This window comes from Apaloderma vittatum, unplaced genomic scaffold (genome assembly GCF_000703405.1).
Source record: "Apaloderma vittatum isolate BGI_N311 unplaced genomic scaffold, ASM70340v1 scaffold18922, whole genome shotgun sequence".
Taxonomy (NCBI): domain Eukaryota; kingdom Metazoa; phylum Chordata; class Aves; order Trogoniformes; family Trogonidae; genus Apaloderma; species Apaloderma vittatum.
The window spans coordinates 10,452-32,249 of record NW_009703355.1 but is presented as its reverse complement, the minus strand read 5'-3'; the positions used below and the strand labels follow the sequence as shown (position 1 = coordinate 32,249).

Genomic DNA, 21,798 nt, shown 5'->3' with positions numbered 1-21,798 from the left:
GGAACGACATAGGAATGCCTGTGATATTTTTGTAAGTGTTATTTATTATTTGTATTAACATACTGTCTAGGAGTCCTGGCCACAGAGCAGGACTCATGGGGTGAGGTGTTAGACAAAAACAGACTAGCAGATGATCTTTGCCACAAAGAGCTTACACATATTATTAGCATTTGGCTAAACGAAGTCATGACATTCTCAGCAGCAGAGCTCAGCAGGCTCATGGCACGGCTTAAGCTGACTGTGAAACTGCTGCACCTTTGATTTCTAACCACTCTAGCTCAGGAACCGGTCACAACAACATGACAAAGTTTGCATCTGAACACAGCAGCTATGGTTAATGTTCTCCTTCACATGTGTCCCACAAATCTTTAACTCACTCTGTCTCGTGCCATCCTGACCCAACAAGGAAACTGTTCAGGGGGCTCTGAATGATAAGTGGGAGACTTCAGCTTATAACAAAGGACGGATTCCTGGACATTGGCAGGAAGAAACAAGTAGTGACTCCAGCCAACAAACATCTTAGCTTATTGAGTGCAGCGTAAGCACTGCAGCCAAGGAAGGGTCCAGAAAGCCAGCAGTGAGGCTGGTCCACAGAAGTCCTGGCTGAGTGCTGGCTGGGGCCAGTGATGCAGAAAGCACGCAGAAACCTGGGAGGGATCAACACCAGCCACTTCAGAAGGAAACTCATTTAAAGTTTCACCTCCAGCCATCATAAACACAACGCTCCAGCTGGTAGCTAAGGATAGAAAAAACCACTCATGGATGTTAAGGACACGGCTGATGAGCCACAGTGGGGTGATGAACATGAAAACTCCTCAGAGCTGGCTGAATTAATTTCTCTGAGGGTGTGCTTTATAGCTAAACACAGCTCAGACCATCCAAAGCAAATAAGAAAGGTGGACTCATTTACATATTTTTTTTTTTTTTTTTCTCCAATAGCTCATGTCTTTTATTGATTTCCTATTATTTCAGCGTCTCTTACATCCATACATCAGGTTAAGTTCAAACTTGGAAGCCTGGGCAACACAGGCTGAACCTAAGTGCAGCACTGGAATACATCTCCAGCACACGTGCTACTGTCAGATCAAGGGTTTGTTTCCAGCATCAAGAGTATGAGAGTTTTGGAGCCTAACCCAACACACAAGCAAGCACAATCATTTCAACCAATAAAAATACTAAATGAGATGGCAGCATTGTGTTTTGCATTTGACTCACTAGTTTTTCTCTAAAACGGAGGAAAGCAGGGCTTTCTGGACAGCATTTACATGGTTAATTGGAAGCAATAAAAACCTTCAATCCAGTCTAAAAAAAAATTTCAAAAGAATCAGCTGAATTTCAGCAGGCAACAGGGAGGATGGATTAAAATGATCTCTAAGGTCCCTTCCAGCCTAGGCCATTCTATGATTCTTGAGGAGGTGTGCAATATTTTATTGGTTTGCATCTCTCTTTTTTTTCCCACCAATGCTGCTTCCTCTTCGCTTCCTGCCCAGTTTCACCTGATGGCTGTCTTCCTCCTCTGAGATGAATTAACTACAGCATCACTACAGATTGGTCCACAAAGACAGTGTTTACAAACACCCTGGTCATGAAACACCTGTAAGTTTACTTTTGTAATTCTTCACAAAACTTAGAGATGTTTGTGAGCACAGCATACAGCTAAATCCATTAAATAGATTTTATAAGGTAGCTGTGTCTGGCTCAAATGACACCAAAACAAATAGGCAGGAAAGTCTAAATGAAAAAATTAATTCAAAGGTAGAGTCTAGAAAGCCCGAGGGGTAAAAAATAACCAAACAACACAAGTATAAAAGGGCACAATGATAGAAACCATTTTTTTAAGGATACTATTGTTTCAAGTGAAGGGATTGAATATATATTACAGTATGTGATGAGCCAAAGTACACAGTGCTGCTGGCCAGACCCTAAGTATTGTTTTAGTCAAATATTCAGACACCAGATCTGAAGGGAGGCATAGGAAGTATAGAGAAGCCAATCACCATTTAGCAAGGAAGATCCATGGAAACCACGGCAGAACGGATTGTGCAGCATTTTGCTGTGATGTTGACACTTTGCTTTCCAACAACATTCACAGAAATCATTTTGGGATGTGAGTGCCAAGAACTTACTGGTTTTAGACAGTTGGGAAATTTTGCTTCTGTTTACTTCACATGTACCACAACTTACAAAGAAAGATATTTTTACAGATACAATTGTGCTGGCAAATAAATTTGTCCAGCAGCAAGAAGTAGTACAAACTTAGGAAACAGAAATTATCATGTATTATGAATCTAGATACTACAACAGGAATAGGCTCTTTTCAGAAAGTACTACAAAGAATTTTTCCAGAAAGTACTGTAAAGAATTAAAGGGAGATTGAAAAATTAAAAGGAAGAATAAGATACTTTTTAAGGAAAAAAAATAGTACCACTAATTTTTTTTAAAAGGACTGCCTATCTGTTAGTTCCCTGTATTTATCTTCTTCAGTTATTTTTAATTCTGTGAAATGCACTGCACTATATTTGGGTCCTGTAATTTTATTTCCAGGTTCCTATCTGCATGAAGAAAAAAAATCTAACTTATTGAACTTCATTAGAAGCACAAACTCTTGAAAATTAACACAATGCTGAATTGTCTTTGAGACATCATATGACATCAAAAAAATACTGTAATTTATGCAACAGTACAGCATAAGAGTAAATTAGCAGTGCCAGCAGACAGGTAGCTATTCTTAAAAAGGTTCATATCAAGTTCCCAGAGAACATTTTGCCAAGAGAAACTTCCTAGGAAAATAATTATAGAAAAAAACTCCAACTTGTTTTCAATGGAACAAGTTTTTTTCAAATAGCACATTAACAGTTCTGTTCATCTTGGTGCAATAACCATGCGACCAGGTGACTTTTGCAGAGTTATTCTTTCCACTGCTAGATCGTACAAATGTCACAAAGTTGAGGACCTAACACAAGCTGAAAACTGGATGCCACAATAAATAAACAGATTTTTATTCAGTAGTGCTGAAACATGAGCCAAGACGCAAGCTAAAGTTCAGCCCTCCAACTCTGTCTTGACTATTTCCTACTATTATATGTGAGATGCTTTCACACAGCCTCTGAAGTAAGCGTCTGAGCTCCTGTGGGGATTGTTCAAGGAACTGAAGTAATGTTATAAACCCTCCTAAACTCTGTCAAACAAAAGATAAGGCAGAAACCTTTTCTTTTCTCACAGAGTGACATTACTCAGTGACAGGAAGCAAAAACTAGTAATTTTTTTAAGGGAAAAAGATAGTCAACATCCAGCCTGTAGCATTATAGAGCAAAGCTTATCTATAATAAGCTTTGAATATTTTTATTGCTATAGAATTAAATATATAATAAGTCAGGGTTGTACAAAACAGGAATTTGTAGAAACCTTAAAAACTAGTTGTGACCACTATCAGTGTCATACAAACTGAAAAAAAACAACAGCAACTCACTGAAAAAATTGCCAGTTTTGTAAAATTTAGGGTTACAAAGGTATTTAGGTTAAATACATTATTTATAACCATTGTACCCTAATAATCCATCTTTTTAAGACTTCTGCAGCTTCAGATGGTCTTTTAATTAATAACTGGGCCAAAATATTTTCCAGCGTTGGCCAATTAAATACATGACACATTGCTTCTGGAAAGCTGACAGTCTTAAAACAAAGATGTTCAATATCGACTTCTGAAATAAGAAAATGTCTTCTGGCAACGTGACTCTTTCAGCAAAGCCTGTTATACCAACCTAGGTCTAATACGTTCTTTGATTGCTTTGTGGATTTGTTTTTGGTGGGAACATTAGCCTTCTGGATTGATGAATACTGAACAGAAAAGAGAAAGCATTTAATCAAATTTAGTACTCGCTGTAGTCTGAATACCAAACTGTTGGTCCTACTTTTTTTTCATTAAAGCAATGTATCATTTCTGCTGTGATAAGAGAGGCAGTCGGCACTTCTGGAGATCAAAGTACGTTACAAACAAGCCTGCCGAGCTGAACATATGTAATTCTATATGTAATGCTGCATGCAGTCCACATCCTGACTTAGACTTGCGACTGGACAAAGACTACCTTTGTGTATTTATATGGCCTGCGCTTGGTACGGTGGTGGGCAGATCCTCAAGTCCTTACTTTAACACTACAACACTTTAACCAATACATTTGGCTTACATGATTGGTGCTGTGGTATACAAAAGGCGTGTAAATAAGCCAGTGCCTTGTAAACCACCTGAGGAAGTCACCGGTAAGAATTTCAGAGCAACTGCAGATTCATCTAGCTTTTAACACCAGGAAAAGTTTGAAGAATTCAGTCTGTCAACACGAGACCAGTTAGGCATAATACTTCACAGCAGTGTCATGAGAAGTCACTCAAACATGACATACAGAAAAAATTTTTTTACACCTGATAATACTCCCAGGTGAACATCTCAGCATGTCTCCAATACAGGCTTCAAGTTTACTGTTACATTTCTTCAGTAAAGCCTACTTTTGTTATTGTAAGGACAAATGAAGAAGAGGAAAATCGAGTATCATCTGGAGAATTCAACCCAAGCAGACGTTTAGTAGAGCTACATAATATATGACTGACTGGGTCTCTGGAGGTTGAAGATGAAACAAAAGGCACTTTGAGCACTTCACAATTACTCGTAAGTTTTAGCTCCTACTCTGTACAAAATAAAACCTACTTACTGTCTCTACTACTCAACTAAATATTCCATCAGCTATTGGGAGCAAATAAATTAATTCTGTTAGAATGATTAAGTTACAGTTTTTAGGCAGAAGCAGTATCTAGGAGTTCACAGATTGTCACACAAGGCAGAAAAGGTAGTGAAGCTTTCACAGCATTTCTGTGGGTACTGGAGGAAATCACACTCACTGGGGTGAAATAATTGGAAAGCAGTAACTACATCCTGCGTCAAGCCAACCAAAGCTAAGATAATAAAGAAAAACTCAAAACAAATGCAGGAACGTCCTTCAAATGTGGGGGACTATCTAGTAGGTATAACTGCTTCTGGACTGTAGTGTCAATATTTTTATCTTTTTTTTTGCATATACATGGTCTTGGTACAGGTAAGAGAAAATAAAAATGTACACTCTGTGCTCAAACATACTCATGATGTCTGTACTTTAAAATGATACACCACAAATCAGCATAACAGGCTAAAACACTTGATCATTTAAATTCACGTACAAGCCTTAAAACAGCCACTTACTGCTAGATAGAACATGGCAAAACAAGTCAGGAAGTATGGAACTAGACACCTTTGAAAGTAAGGAGACATTCGGATGGCTCACTTTAGAGCAATTTACTCACAGAACACGAGATAAAAGCACCTACTGGTAATTTTCAAGAAGCCAGAAGCACCAGCAAGCTTTGATAATAGCCTAATTATTTATTAGGAAAAATATTTAGAAAATTAATTACTAAAGGTAAGTAGAGGACACAGGGACAGATGTAAAAAAGTCACTTTCTAACACAGAAACATTCTGCTACATCATTAGCACCCTCTAAGCTGCTTCTTTTGGTAATGCCTGGAAGATACATATCTTGCAAGAGAGATTTATCTCAAGGAATGAGAAAAACACACACACATAATGACTTTTTCTATGTCCCTCCTACTACAACCACCTTACCTGTGGGATTTTACATATGAATAAGAAAAAAACCCAATGTAATTCAATATCATCCTCTTAAAACAGTCATAACAAAACCTGAGTATTTCCTGAAAGGGAGCCAAGGAAAAGAAAACTGCACTACTGGTATCTTTTGCAGCTGTTTATATCAAATATTCCTTTTAAATAGGATGGGATTTAGAGGTAAAAGAAAGAACACAAGAAAACTTTAGAGAAAGGGTGGTAGGGATCATAAATTAAGTCCTAAAACTAGGCAGTTCCCATGCAGAAATAGGCTTGTCAATCTACAGGCTGAAGGACCCAGCCTGAAAGACTATAGAACCAATACAAAAATGAATGTAACACGGTTTCTAATACACTGACACTTTTAATTTCAGTTTATGTAAAGGGATGTTAACATCAGTTATCAACAAGTAAGACATTCTGAACCTGGCACAACAAAACTAGAACATGGATAGTGCCCAAACAAAAAGGAACCACATATGCAAGTGTATCATGGGTCTAGATCAAGGATGGCCCCTTCCACATGCTCTGGGGCCCTTTTATTCCCACTCACATCCAAGTAAAAAAATCAACACAGCCATACTTCTATGTGGTTAATACTATTAGACCCAACACACCCATTCATACCCCCACCTTCTTCCCCACCAGCAGACACAGGACTGTGCCATCCCTTGAGGTGACCTCATGGAGCACCCACAGGCTGTCAGCACATCCTCTGTTGTCTTCCTCACTTAGATCATGGCCAACTTTTACTCTGCCCTTAAAGTCAACATGAAACAGTTCCCTAGACAGTCCCACAATGAATGTTATCTGCAGACTGTGGTATTCTGGGGGAAGAGAAAATGAGACAAAATACACAAGTGCAGTTTTCTTTCTTTCCACAGAAATATCTTTTAGTGGTGATGGCTTCTACTGTACACATTCCAATCTTTCTAAAGCAAGTACCACAACTGGAAGGTGATGTATAACCAAGAAGATATTCTTCCTCTAAAAATATACTCTGACTCTTGAATACTTCCCACTTACAAATAAAAAGACTGGAAGGTCTTAAGGTGACTACACAGAGAGTTCAGATTTCAGAGGGGCTATCTGACTTCAGCAGGTTAAAAGACCGATTATTTTTGTAATTTGAACTATGTGAATCACAGAGTCATGTAAAATCAACGTGCAAAAAACAGCACTGAAAGATTTTTCCCTGTTTGATATACTCACCAAACCTGCAATGGGGGTCGGTAGTCTATTGATCTTTTTTACCAATCCCGGCTTTATTGCGTTCAGCAACCTGTTACAAGAAAGGAGTATTTATGAGTCGTAGGTCACAAAATCCAAATTATCAAACATTTGGTCCCAGCACGTAAGGATTTCTGCATGGCTGGAAGAGTCTCCCCTTTTTCCCCTTCTGAAAGCACACATGCATACCCCAAGTTCCACCACTGAAAGGAAGAAAGGCTGGGGGAGGGGATAAAAAAAATCACAGCAGAGTACCTCAAAATATTTTATATTCTAGATTGATCTAAATCACATCAGCCTTGAAAGGCTTTGGGTGAATTTTGTCACACAGTCTGCCTTCATTGCCTAGAGACAGGTCATGCCTGGAAGGGCCTGAGAGAAGAAAGCCAGAAGGCATCCAGGTACCATCACAGCTTGGGAAGAACAGTCTGGCAATTTCTGCACTTCAGGAAAGTGAGAACGGACATGCACTTTATGGGTGGCCTGTCTATTGTTCTGCATCTGCACTGGAAATTAAATGCCACCCTTGCATATCCTGTGGAGAATGGAGGTCCCCATAAAATATAAATGTGAGAAGATAAATTAAAAGGGAGCCCCCAAAAATGCCACCTCATCGTAAAAACATCATTAGGCCAGTGATAGCATAGTTGAACAGTGTGAAATATCAGCAACTCCCCTAAAGTTTCCCACCACCCATGAACATGCTATGAGAAGTGCTGACATGGCTCATTGTTAGAATATTCCAAAAAACTACCAAGCCTCTAAAAGCAGGGAATTTTAATTATAAAATCCTGTTGCAACAAACACTGTCTCTTTACCACCCTTCCTCTCAAGAGAAAACCCTTATGCCTTTTATCCAAAGGAAAATTCAACCAGTCCTATTTATTGGAAAGAGAACCGTCAGGTCAAGACATTCCCTTCATATTGAAGGCCTTTGAGGAGAAATAAAGTTGTCTATGACAATTTAAAACTCTCTAAAAAATGAGAATAGCTGCCATGGAAGAGAGGAATCTCACTTTGTGCTGACACTCTCCATTAAAGAACCGACTATCCTAGCAGCCTACTGTGGTGCTAAAATTATTTTTGTTTAATATTTGAGAGGTCTGGCTAAGAAGTTTGTCCTAACTAAAAGAATACTCCTTTCAACTAAAATCTAACAGTCCATGACCATTTCCAATTCCCTAGTTCTGAGCTAAGATAAGACCAGTTGTGCCACTCCTATACGCTCCACCCAAGAGTCATCTCTCTGTTGTGTCACACTATTTACAGTTTGATTCCTTCTTAAAGACACTGGCAGTTAGCAAGCTCATTAAGGAGTCCATCCTTGCCAGAGGTGGGATACTTGGCTCTGTTAACCTTGAAATGATCAGTTTTCCTCATAACTTTTTTTTTTCCCCCTGACACAGAATATGGGTTGGGTCTCCAGAATCATTTGGAGAGAACAAGGGAGCATAGAGGGAGATGCTATTCTAAACATTCTCTCTGATGACAGCTAATAAAGCTTCTGTCCGACCTGTCTCATATTGTGCTTGTGTTATTACACAGAGTCCCCCACATGTCCACTGCCACATAACCACCACCATGTGAATGGCATTTTTGAGTGTCGAGGGTGTTTTCTTGATCTTCTTGCAGTTAAAAACTCTGCAACCCAAGCTCATGAAGACTGATGCACTTTTCCTGTCATCTCCTTAAGGTAGGATCTAACACTATTATGTCCTAAAACCAAATTATTAAAGAATATACTTTTATAACAATTTACTTTTTCACCCTAGATGCACAGAATGGCAAGAAGAGAACTGCACATGTCCTCTCCTATAACCATAGTTTTATTTCAGAGATGGAAAACTTCTATTACAAAAAATATTACTTATTTTTCCTAAAAAAGGCACCAGACAATTTTCAGCCTTGCACAGTCACAACCTTATAAAACTATTATTTCCCAGGCAATTTAAGTTTTGGGGTTTTTGTCAAAGTGCTTCTTACAAATACTATAGCTCTGTTCTGATTTCAAGGGCCAATCTGCCTATTCCGTCTCAGGAAAAAGAAAGGCATATATTAGCTAACACATTCAATCTTCTTTATTACTCAAACAGGAACAGATTAGGCATCATAACAAACACTGCAGGTGTAGATCAAAAGCCACAGTCAACAACAGAAAGTAAAATAAAAGGTCTTAATGGAAACCTCAAATGCAAAAGCCCATTCTAAATCAGTATTCAAAATGGCTTCTACGGGCTTCCTGATGAAATACAGGAGAAGGATAAAATGAAAGGAAGGAAAGGAGCAGGGAATAAACATTTTAGATCACCATTTGGAGCCTGAAGAGGGAGGAAATGGGATGAAGCAAGAGGGAAAAGCCTGGGGAAGAAAGGTCTCTATTATTAAAATGTTTACCTCCTGTTGGAAACATCTCTAAGCAGTCTGGCACCAAAACCCCCAGGACTTGCTCACTGCAAAACATGCCAAAGGGAGATTTCTTCCAGAGCAGACTGGCTACTTCTGACTTATTGCCTCATCTAGAGCAACAGTCCTGATGCCAAAACATCAAGTGCCTTAAGCTTGCTCTGCCACCAACCTTGCTGAAAAGACGCTCTGTTCATGCAGAGCATCTCAATGGTTGCCTTCACTCACACAGTTACTATCTGTCCCTGCTTCTCGAAAAAGCCACTGAATACACCTCTTCTTACCTAAGTCAATACACACAAACAAAGTTTTCTGTGCTCAGGCTCACATGGAGCATCTTTCTTGATATGTAAAAACCCAGCACTCTACTTGCAGTACATGCCTTCCTCTAGCAGCCCCACTGCAGCTGTAGCCTTTGTTCTTCCAGTCCTAATCCTACCACTAATCCTAATCTTAACCCTTGGTGAAGACACTCAGACACAACCTCCAGCAACCAAACTCAGAGAGGAAGAAACATTTGCAGCCGAAACCTTCCTCCAGCCCCATTGCAGCTTTATCATTCTCACAACCCTAAACCTGACCTAATGGTGTGTGTTGACTTGTTAATAAACATTTGTTGTCATTCCTCTGTGCCACTCAGGAAAAAATATAAAAAAACATTGTGTAACAAAATCCCACTGCTTACCATTCAGAAACACTGGCAACGGGCACATGGCAGAGCAGTATCCTGTCTACTGCGCTGCACACAGCAGGAAAAGTCAGATATCAGACAGTCATCAACATGACCGGAACCAGAAGCAGGTATTTTCTGCACTTACTGGCACAGCAAGTCTAGATACCTGCACTGCAGGCCACTATGGAAAAGGGAACAACTCCAGCATCTGTTGTTCAACCTCACAGTTATCTCCGAAAATTTTGTGTGGCATCACATTACTCCATCCCTCCTCCTCAAAAAAGACAAAACGATTTCTCGCTCTTCTGGAATCACAGATTTGATAATTTTAAAAAAAAAAAAAAGAATAAGAAATCCGGCTGAATGAAACATTCTAGGACATAAATTGAGGAAAACACACTGGCAGGACAAGTGTTACAGGAAAATGTAGAACCCATCAGCCTTTACACCAGCTGAAACACACACATATTCAGTGCTTTATTTTCACAATATTTACTTCTATTACAAAAGCTAACTGTGTTGCCTTTGTGCCAAGTCACAGTGTGCAGGCAATAAAAGTAAGCCTCGCTACAACACACATTTAAGAGCTTATCCCCAAATCATCTTAGACAGGTTACTTTCATCACCCATTTTTGCAGCAGGAAGACACTTGAAGGCACTTGCTCAAACCCCACACCTAATTTATGGCACACTAAGATCTGCATCAGCTCTGATCTGCCTGGCCAGTTCAGCAATACTGATCACTCTAAGGCAGGCACTGAAGTCCCTACTAACAAGTTAGAATCACAGAATTGTCAGGGTTGGAAGGGACCTTAAAGATCATCTAGTTCCAACCCCCCTGCCATGGGCAGGGACATCCTCCACTAGATCAGGCTGCTCAGAGCCCCATCCAGCCTGGCCTTAAAAACTTCCAGGGATGGGGCTTCCAGCACCTCTCTGGGCAACCTGTGTCAGTGTCTCACCACCCTCATGGGGAAGAACTTAAAGCCTAACAGATCCTGAGCTGTACCAAGACTTTGAATGAGCACTTGCTTCCCCGAGTGCCTCCCAGCTCCTGCTGACCCTGTCTGATAGTAACCTTTCCCTCAACAAAGCAATCTTTTTTCTTATGCAGTAAAAATCATCAGGGCTCAAGTACATTCATTCATCCTCACAGGAGCACTGAGGGCAGACAAAATGGCTTACTCTTAATGTAAATCTCAGACCCCGGTCTCTTCTCCTAACTACCACCAGTTGCAAGTCTAGATTCTCCCAAGCACAAATTCAGTTCAGGTTTTTGTGCACCTGTGTTCTTCAAACAGAAAATCCTCAAGTGGATGCGCATCTTCTGAAGAACAAAGCAAAACCTTTATATCACTGTGTACCACAAGCCAAGGTTGGTGAGCTACTGCATAAATGATCAGAGTGGAACTGTCAAAGTTGGAATAAAAGTGTTGGGTTTGTTTGCTTGGAATTTTTGTGGCATTTTGAGGGGATTGTTTTGGTTTTAATGTATTGGTACTATTTTTCATAGTCCTGGAGACTATGGGACAAGTCCAACTAAGCAGTCCTGAGAGATAACAAAAACAGGCTGTTTAAAATCTTCCACTATTTTCTCTTTTTTCTTTCTCCTCCAGAAAGATACTGCTAATTTAAGGTCTGACACCACACAGTGAGGGAATAGTGGTGGAAAGAAACCATGGAAGAATGTCCTTCCATACTGTTTTGAAAGGGAGCATGCAGGTACATTCCACAAGCTTGAACTTTTTGGTAGCTGAGGTCTGGTGACCAACAGACATTCTGGAGAAGACTGGCAAAACAAGTTCAGGGAGGACTTTTTCAAATTCTAGCTTTCAGCAAACTTGTTTCTCATGGAAATTATTCTAGAATATTAACAGCTACTTATGAAAGAAGTTAAATGACACCGGGAGGGGAAAAAACCCAACAAAACAAGCAAGAAAAAAACCCCCAGAAATACAAAGATTGTAATACTTCTACCGAGGCTTTCTGGTACCTGATATGACCAGTGTTTCTCTGATGTGTCCAGAAGGAAAATATGATAACTAAATCTCAAGGAACTATTTTAGGAGTGAAAGGAGCAAATGACCAGTGTTTCTCTGATGTGTCCAGAAGGAAGACATGATAACTAAATCTCAAAGAACTATTTTAGGAGTGAAAGGAGCAAACACACAACAAAAAGAAATACAGATAAAATAGTTCTTTAAAGAATTCAAAGTAAGATGAAGCCAAAAAAATCCTCCTTGGCGACTCTACCAAACAGCCAAAAGACAATAACCCAAAACAGGACAAAAGCAAGCCTCTTCAGGTTCCATCCACAAAACCTGAGTCTCTATACACACACTTGACCTATTCTCCAGACCCTTCAGGCTCTCAGCTGGGATTTCTGCTCACCACTTCTAGCATCTGTCCTGAGTCAGGAAAATCCTCTCTTCTTCTCAAAGTCCTCCTGCCACTTTCAGTCCAACATGCACACATTCATCCTCTCTCTGCCCCGTGCCAGGCGCGGGCTTGGTCTCTTTGGTAGTTAGCATAGCAAGACACAGAAGACAAAACCTTAGAGCTGCCTTACCTTATGGAAACAGCAGGGCACGATGGAAGTGGAAGGCTGCTTCATCCCCACTCATACAGGGAGAAGCTAGGTCATCTCCTTCCCTTGATAAAACCCAGCTCTGATGGGTACAAGAAGAATCAATTGCTTTACTCGGTGCTGTCGCCTAGGCTTGGCATTCCAAGAGATAAGGTATCTGCATAGCAGGACAGACAAGCTGAAATCGGTACTAGCCACCGTGTGACTAACCTGCTAGAGCTTCCTGGGGTTGTTTATCATCAGTTAAGAATTTGAAAAACTTCTGCCAGGAAGAAAAGGCGTTTCAGGCAACAGCTGATAAAAGATCTAATGAAATGCACCAAGACAACTGCCCATTAAATACTTGCAAGAAAGCGTCAGTTAAGAAAATATTCAGAGGATGGCTGCCAAAACCCAGCCTCCAAAAAGACCTTGTTTTGAAGAGGAAATGGAAGAGAAGCACTTTCAGAGAATAAGTTTCAGAAACGGAAAAAAAAGAAAGGTTGAAATTACGTGTGTTCACAGATCAATCCAGGCTGCAGGGATAGGTATCCAACAGAGCTCTTTGCTCAAATAACAGATCATATTCCAAAAAAGAAAAGCTGACTAATGACTTGATCTTAAAGTAAAAGGGCATTTCATACTTGAGAGTTCAGGAAATTCTACCCACAGTAAACCTTCACTGAGACACTTCTCTTTTTAAATTAAGTTTTACATTTAACAAGCAGCCTTTCATCACTTGATAATTATTAGCCCAGGCAGCTTCAGTGTCCACATATTTTCAACTCGCGCTCTAGTGGCAGCTCCAAAATGCCCTTAAATAGTTGAAAAGGCGAGAAAAATCCACCATTAAAGATGGACAAATCATGTTGAAACAGCAGACGATGGAAAGTCAAAACATTTTGTTGCAAAGGAAGCAGTAAAGAAGTATCAAAATACAGAGATGTTCTCGAGGTCACAAAAATATTTTTAGGAAAACATTCTTGAGTGATTGCTAATGATGCCTCTGACGTTGTTTATTTAGGATCAGATGAGCAAGGTGCTTTTTTAACAAGCAGGACAGAACTCACAGTCCAGTCTGATAAGTAAAAGGTGAATAAAGAACTATGCAAATAAGTAGCATTGAGAAAACAAGTATGCCAAACACAGGACAGCAGGGGTCTTGCTCTGCTAAAGACTAGAAAAATGAACACAACAGAAACTTTGCAAACAGCTCAAGAAAGGCAACAGGGAAGATTGTGTATAAGTAGTTTCACAAGCTATTTAAACAGAACCTACCACCACAACTACCGGTATGAAGGGCGTCCCATACACCTACAGATTTACAATTCACACGTAGTTTTAAATTGAGTAGCAATGGCCCTGGATAATTGCCTAAAATACATATCCAATGTAATTTCTTAAACATACACTCTTGGAAAGCTGAAACCTCTCACAGGATTACCTTGCTTTGCACTTGAGCAACACTCCATTTGAATGGTTCAGTGTTCCACAGTTTTTTGCCCTGTCAGTTACCAAGCTCCACTGAAAAACCTCTGCAATTCAGTCTACTGAGATGTCGTTTTTTAAAAAAAAAAATAAAAATCACAAAGACAGGCCATTCTGGCTGTACTCAAGCATGCCCTTCAACAGCTATTCTCATCTTCTCACGCACACAACTGAGCATTACAGTTTACATTACCTTTGACCCCTCACCTAAACCGTACTAATAAATAGCTTTTCATTATAACACAGCAATAAAACTTAAAGATTAAAAACTTTGGATTCATATAAAACTATTTCAAATGTCCTCACATGAACCTAAATCTTAATGCTTAATGAGCCCTGAGGCCCGTCTCTCTAAACTGGAGACATGCCAAATCCACGATGCCGATAATGTTTTGGCTTCACAACGTAGAGCCTGAAAACCACAGGAGAACACCAATCCCCTCTCACCTCAAGGCATGGGTCACATTCAAAACTTCAAGCATGGCTATGAAACTCAAATACCTTCTTAGTTTCCAGGAACAGGAAATTCAAGAAAAAGCCTAATTAAGAATGAGGGCTGAGCATCCACTAACTTCCCCAGTGAGGTGCCTGGCAAGACAAGAGTATATACCACTGACAGACAAGTAGAATAACGTATCTGCAAAATTCTACAATAAAGATGACTGAGTATTTGTTTTCCCCTATGAAGTCTCCATAAGTGACATGACAATTTTACATGTGACATTAACTTGCAAGCAGAACTTGATTTTTAAACAGCCAAGCAACTGAAACACCATAAATACGGTGAAGGGCGTTCTCCACACCTAATGGTATCACTGACTCAGAAGACAAAGTTTTACTATTTCATAGCATTAGACTTGCACCAATCTGGCACATACCCAGCCCTTGCTGAAAACAGCATTCATGTCAGTCCAAAGCTTGGTCAGATTCACTAGAACCATGATGCAAGCCCAAAGAAACTGCTTTCTGAGAAAAGCAGCAGCTCATTCATCACGAGTGACATGAAGGACACAAGCTAAGGAGATTTCTTATTTACAGAAGAAAATTATTCTTAGGACAGAGTAAACTATAAATTCCGTTACATAATTCTTAATCACAGCCACTTTCAGCTCACTCAGATTTATTGCCAGAGTTCACTTTTTTAAAAATATTATTAAAATAATCTATGTGCATGACAAACTTCTCACTTTTTTCTTAATTTAAAAGAAAAAGCTGAAAACTTTCTTAATATTTATAAGCATATGTTCCTAACATGCCCAGGTGAAGGGAACTGCCTTTCCTAGATACTGTGCTACATGAGAAAAAAGTTGGAAAACTTTCTCCTTAATTCACTGTATTTACCAAATTTTGCGACGATCACTTAAAAGCAATAAAATACCATCAGATCTGCTCTTTCAAGAAATAAAGAAAAAGTTAGAGAGTGCGGTTTCAAACAATAAGCATAGTTTCTGAACATCTTACTAAGCTACATAACACCATGTGCTAATGTACAAAGTAAGCTTATCTGAAATTTGGGGAAATGCTCCTAAGCTGGTATTCAGAACTGTACATGCAAGTGACATTCATCTTTAACCACATACTGTTATTCCACTTTCTCATGTTTATGCCATGACTTCTCAAGGTACGCAGTTAAATATTCATTAGAATTTTTATGCTTGAGAAAAATCAATGATTTATTATGCCTGCATTTCCTGCCATAAATTGCTTTACATACATACATAGAACAGACATGCAGCTAAATCATTCAACATACGGAAGCCCAAGGTATTATACTCATGATGCAGTTGGACTCCACTGCAAAGATCATTTTTGCAGATATCTAAATCTGGACTTGGTTCAAGTTCATTTTTTAAGGTCCTTTGCCCCGGATCCATGTCTCGTGGATCCCAAAAACTGCCCAGAGTTATTGCTGTTACTTTTCTTTGTGGTTTGGTCCTATTCTTATGTCCAGTTCTGGTGCCCTTGCTGTAACAGGGACATAGATCTGTTGGAACAAGTCCAGAGGAGGGCCACAAAGATGATCCAGGGGCTGGAGCACCTCTGCTCTGAGGACAGGCTGAGGGAGCTGAGATCATTCAGTCTTGAAAATAGAAGACTCCGGGGGGACCTAACAGCTGCCTTCCAATACCTGAAGGGAACCTACAGAAAAGGGTGGGGAGGGACTCTTTCCAAAAGCGTCCACCAACAGGACAAGGGGAAATGGATTTAAGTTAAAGGAAAACAGAATTAGATTGGATATTAGGAAAAAATTCTTCAGTACGAAGGTTGGAAGCCTCTGGAACAGATTGTCCAGAGAGGTTGTGGATGCCCCCTCCCTTGAGGTGTTCAAGGCCAGGTTGGATGGGGCCTTGGGTAACCTGGTCTAGCTGAGAGGTGTCCCTGCCCATGGCAGGGAGGTTGGATTAGAAGGGGGCTGGTTAGCTCAGTCAGTTGAGCGTGGTGCTAACAGCACTAAGCTCGCGGTTTCGATTCCCATTTGGTCCCCATGTGTTGCCTGATCTAGTCGAGAGGTGGCGTCCCTGGTGGCAGAGAGGCTGGATTAAAATGATCTCTAAGGTCCCTTCCAGCTAAGGCCATTCTATGATTCTATGATTTCTAAGGTCCCTTCCAACCTCGGCCATTCTATGATTCTTAACATTAGAATCTCACTAACATTGATACAAACTTTCAGGGTGGCTGGATTCCCAGGACTGCTTGATTCCAGAGAAAGTTTGAGAGAAAATATGATTCCACTTCAGTACCAGAAATGTATGGTTATATCGGATATACATAGCCCTCGGACAGTCATATTAAAGCAGTAAATAACTTGGATTTTACACATCTCGCATGCCCACAGATACCTCTCAGACTGCTGAATGTCCAGTGTGAAAGAAGGAATCCCTCAGTAGAAGAGCTGGGCAAGGGGAGGTGAGTGGCAAGGAGCACAGAAAGGAACTGCTCAAATTATAACACACTTGCAAGAATACTAGAGCAGTAACAGCTGGGCAAGGTTGCAGGAAGACGTATGCACTTTTGTCTTCTTGTAATAACAATTGCTGCATGGATAGAAGTAAAAGTAACTTCAACTTCCTCAGCTGCTGTTTCAGAAAAGCAACAGAACTACCCAAATCAGTAGGTTAAGCAGGTGGAGACACCATTTACTCTTTCTTCTGCAATCAATCTTCATTCCGATGCCTGAATCCATAGAACAGGAACACCTAAACATTGCAATAATCAGATCTAATTCACTCCTGATTAATCCTCTAGCTTCTTATAATTTCTGGGTTAAACCTAAATTTCAAAGCTACATAACAAGAAAAAAAAACAAAACAAACAAAAAAACCCGAACATGTGCTAGAGAGGAAATTGAGGATTTCTCATGATATTTCCTGCTACTGGTGTTGTATTCCTGCCTCATATAGCTTTCCACCACACTCCCAAGAAGGGCACATTTGCCCACCCATGCAGAGGCATAGCCAGGAAACTCCTCAGTTTTTGTATATGAGAATTTAACACACAGAGCAAGAATTGCCTCTGCCTAGTTACAATGTCTCTTGAGGAAATCGCCATCTGTGCTGATGTCAGACAGCCATGCTAAAAAGCCATGAACTCATTTCAGACAAACAGAAGTCATAGTCAGTGGCTTCCCAGCACAGCTGGGTGAACAATCAGAGCCAGCACTATCAGGGCAACTGCACAAGTGAGCTTTCAAATATCCAGAAAGAAGGAAGGGCTTGTGTTACTCTCATCTGTCAGCTTGCCACTTTACAGCATCCTGCATTGTTTAAATATGGTCCTCAGCTCTCAAGTTGAGTGCATCAAGCTATAAAAGTGGCAGAATGAGGCCAGACTGAGAAGCCAGCCACAGCGTAAATGCTACCAGAGGGGCAGGTATAAGGGTTGTGGGTGCCCGTGGCCAGTACATACGTGCAGGGCTGCTCCAACAGTCAAGCTTGTGGCCCATAATGAATCCATTCCAAGAGTCCAAGCTTTTGGCATTGCACAGTTGTATTACTTTCCATTTATTAAAATATATGGGTAGTTGCTAGGCATGAATGAATGATTCATAACCAGTGTAGTGATGTCTGCCACACCTGGATCAACTGGATCAACTGCATAAGCCTCCAACGATCCTGCTCTAGACATAGACAAACGCCACTTCGCATGGAGCTAGCCTGGCTATTTGGGGAATGGACTCAAGCACAGTGGCTACCCCCTTCCCTTTTGCAAAACACCTGCAAAGTAAGAAGGTAACTTGAGACATGTTTGGGACATTCAAGGCGTACTGGCTGTGTCTGCGCTCCTGACACCAGCTTCCAGTCCTTGAGCTGTTGTGATCTCTTGGAACCCAAGCTCGCTTTCAGTCCTCATCACAAGACACAACAGGCAAGGAAAACACTGAAACAGCAATGTGAAAGCAAGCACCACTCCACATCTACATGAGCACCACACACACAAGTGTCTGGCTATGAGTTTTCAGTTAATGTTGCCAGTCCCGTGGAGAGAAACTGAGGCAAGTTTAGCTTTTCCCTAAAATTTCAATAAAGCAGATAAACCAGACCAAGGGCAATGAATTCTTATGTCTTCAGAAACCTAAGATAGGTATAATTTCTTTCTAGCACTCTGAAACTTTTCAGAGACTTTGAGTTCAAGTTTTTATCTACTTGTTGAGGTCAGCTGCAATAAAAGCACAGCAGACTGGAGGGAGGTTAAGAAAAAGCTTGTATACCACTAGATTTTGTTCTCTGATAATCCAGAAAACTCCTATCTAGGAAGACAATATTTCCTGTTGCAATTTTACTAGCACTTCTTCCTTGAGCTTTACTTGCCAAAGCCTGTACTTCTGGAAGATACATTAAGAGTTCTCAGTGTTACACCCCAAGTATCTGTTGAGTTCTTTGTTTTACAGCAGACTTAGAAACAGTGAGGAGCACACTTTTACTGTTGGTCTCATTATTTGTTTATCATCATAAAACAAAACTTGAAGGCCAAATTGGTAGCTCACCAGTTCCTGCACTGCAGGATGCAATGAAAAATTTTGGTCTCCCAGATTTGAGGTTGAGGAGATAGATCCCTTCAGACTGATTTCCACTGATGTACAGGTGGTAAACAAGGACAAGCAATTTGCTCAACATCACAGAACAATTTAGTAGCCTAACCAAGTGTTGTCCCTTGACCCACTTATTACTGGAGCTCACAGCCTCCTAAGAAATACATATGTATTTGTTTCATTAGCAAAACATTAGTTAGTTAAATTTTTAATCTTAAAGATTTACAGCATTTAAGTCAGCCTACCTCTGCTTACTTGTAGATAAGATTACAATCTAATCTTGAAATACACATCCCTTAGTTTTTATACAACACAATTCAATCTCAACATTTAAAGAGCACTGTGAAGTGATTCAGTACACAGCACTTCCCTTCAACACACAGAGGAGAGAGATCTTGTGCAAGAGGCAACCTTTAAATACAAAGACGTAAACTACACGAGTTACACAACTTCTAATCAACAATAACAACTACTTCCCTCCTCCCAAAGCCACTCCTCAGCAAAGACATGCAACTACAATCAAAACTAGATCATATCATTTCCTTGAGATTTTTTCCCCCTTTAACAGCTAAAGTTCAGGCTGTCTGATTAATGACACCAGTGAGACATACAACAGTATTTACACAAGTAGGTTTTTTCAGAGCTATCATAAGCTACCTAGGAATTGAGTTGCAGGATATCAGCTCAACTTTATGGCTGAAAACAGTTTCCAAGTTTCAGTACCTTTCTTAGTATAAAACTTAACCAATAGCTGCAATGACCCAGCTAAACATCTCAAGAGATCTCATTTATAAATTTCAGTATGCAATTCAGTTGTGCACAGGCTTCATCCCTTTGGTGTGCAAAGACAGCTTATTCCACATTCAGTGACAACCCTGCAGGCCCAGGGAAAGAAACCAGTTCACACAGATGATTCAGATCAGTGGATTCTCCCAAACTCCCGATAGCCTGCATGGGACTTGCAAACAACTATGGGCATTAGGGCATACTTCCAAATTGCTCTTAAAAGTCACCAGCTTTGGCATCTAAGCCCAAAATGTGCTTTTGAAAGGCTGCCTAAAAACTAGCTATTAAAACCACAGACAGAAATATGCAAAAGCTAATTCGCATCTCTTGTCCAAAAATTACAAAACACATCATTCAAATACACCTTCAGGTAAAATTTAGAGGATGCTTAACCTTTCCAGAACCTATAAAAGCAGCTGAGTACTGACGGTATTCAGATGGCTAACGCTTGACAGTGTTCAGATCTGGAGCTGGTCCAAAACACCTCGCTGTAGCGGGGACATCTGCAGGCAGGTGCAGAACACTGTTTGCCAATCTGTGATTAACATCTTTATTTAAAAGGAAACCAAAAAGCAAACATTTTTACTTTACATAACGCAGCTAAGGAGCTGGGGTGGAGTGAGGGAAGCACTTCGCAAAACCTGTTTTCTTTAAGCCACACTTCAATCTCCATCGTAACAATAGCTCTGGCACTGAAGCGATGCTGCAGCGCAATACCAGCATGCGCAATGTCAAAACTCACAACTGGAAACCCACCATCAGACATAGTAGCTAAAGTTCATTTCAGCTTTAGTCAAGATTGTATTCAAGGCTCAAAACTATAAGTGTTACTTACTCACACAGAAGAATGCCATTTTCTAATCCAGAACGAAAATCTTTCTCACCAAAACTTCTGCCTGTCACTTGCTGCAAAAGAGTAGGGGGAAACAAAAGAGTGACATCTGTTAGAAGGTGTGTTTTACAAGAGCAATTCGTAATATTCAGTTGAAGTATCTGCTGCATAGGAAACATCTGAGCTTCACCAGCCTTGCCAAAGGACTAAGTCACGTCTATCAACCACTTTTCTGCTCCACATTTCATCGAGCTGTTTAACACATAGAATAAGGTATTTCCTCCAGCCAGTGCAATCACAGATTGTAACACAGCTGTTTTCCATGAGTAAAGAAAAACCAACAAACCAAAAACTACAATGTAATCCTCAGACTATTTTAAAGATTTTATTCTATAGCCTATTGAATTTTAAAGCTATCATGTTTAGATAAACCATGTATTTTTACTGCTTCTTTTGGAGCATCTTAAAAACTTTGTACCAGGCTTAAACCTTTGGCCTTTAACCTATCACCTTTATAGAATAAGCAATTAGAAGTGCTTACATGAGTTATAGCCCTTTGGACACACGCCACAATACTCCTGGTCATACAGAATGATATCTCACATCATGAAGTCAACAGTGAGCATGAATAAAAACCCAGGGGAAGCTAAGGGCAAGGCACCTACTTGCAGTCTTGTTACAGACGTTTGGACCAGGAGGTACATTCCGAATTACTAGCTAAGCCAGTTTGTGCTGCTTAGGGATGAAGCATGTAGGAACCGTCTAGGAATCCCAATCTTGCCTGAGGGTGCTGGATGCTGCAAGCATGACTGAACCCCCAATTATGACTCACTACCACATTGACAACAGCTCGCCATTCATCCTCAAATCATTCTCGGCAGATGACGCGTTCCATAAAAAGAATACTTTTTATTACCACCAACAAATATATAAAAATAGTTGCTATATTTAGAGAGCGCTGAACAGAAACAAAACAAAGCAAAAAAAAAAAAAAAAAAAGATGCCTAGTTTTTAATTGTCCTCCAGGAGGTCTTCTCCTCACCCAGCCCAAACATTTACCGGATGCTTATGGAGTTCTCATGGCTTGCATCCAGTCTTCCAGCAAGACCCTTGCTTTGGGCGTTCCTTCCACCATAGAGA

At 40.2% G+C, this 21,798-nt stretch overlaps 1 protein-coding gene across 1 annotated transcript in view; it reads right to left on the bottom strand.

The window, feature by feature from the left end:
- Window positions 1-20,726, bottom strand: part of LIMCH1 (LIM and calponin homology domains 1) — a 111,549-nt gene extending 90,823 nt beyond the window's left edge. Inside the window, exons 1-2 of the mRNA XM_009864609.1 lie at window positions 20,662-20,726; window positions 6,864-6,933 (exon numbers count right to left, since the gene is read on the bottom strand). The gene's annotated coding sequence lies outside the window, so the exon portion shown is untranslated. The remainder of the gene's footprint in view (window positions 1-6,863; window positions 6,934-20,661) is intronic.
- Between the last annotated feature and the right edge of the window lie 1,072 nt (window positions 20,727-21,798).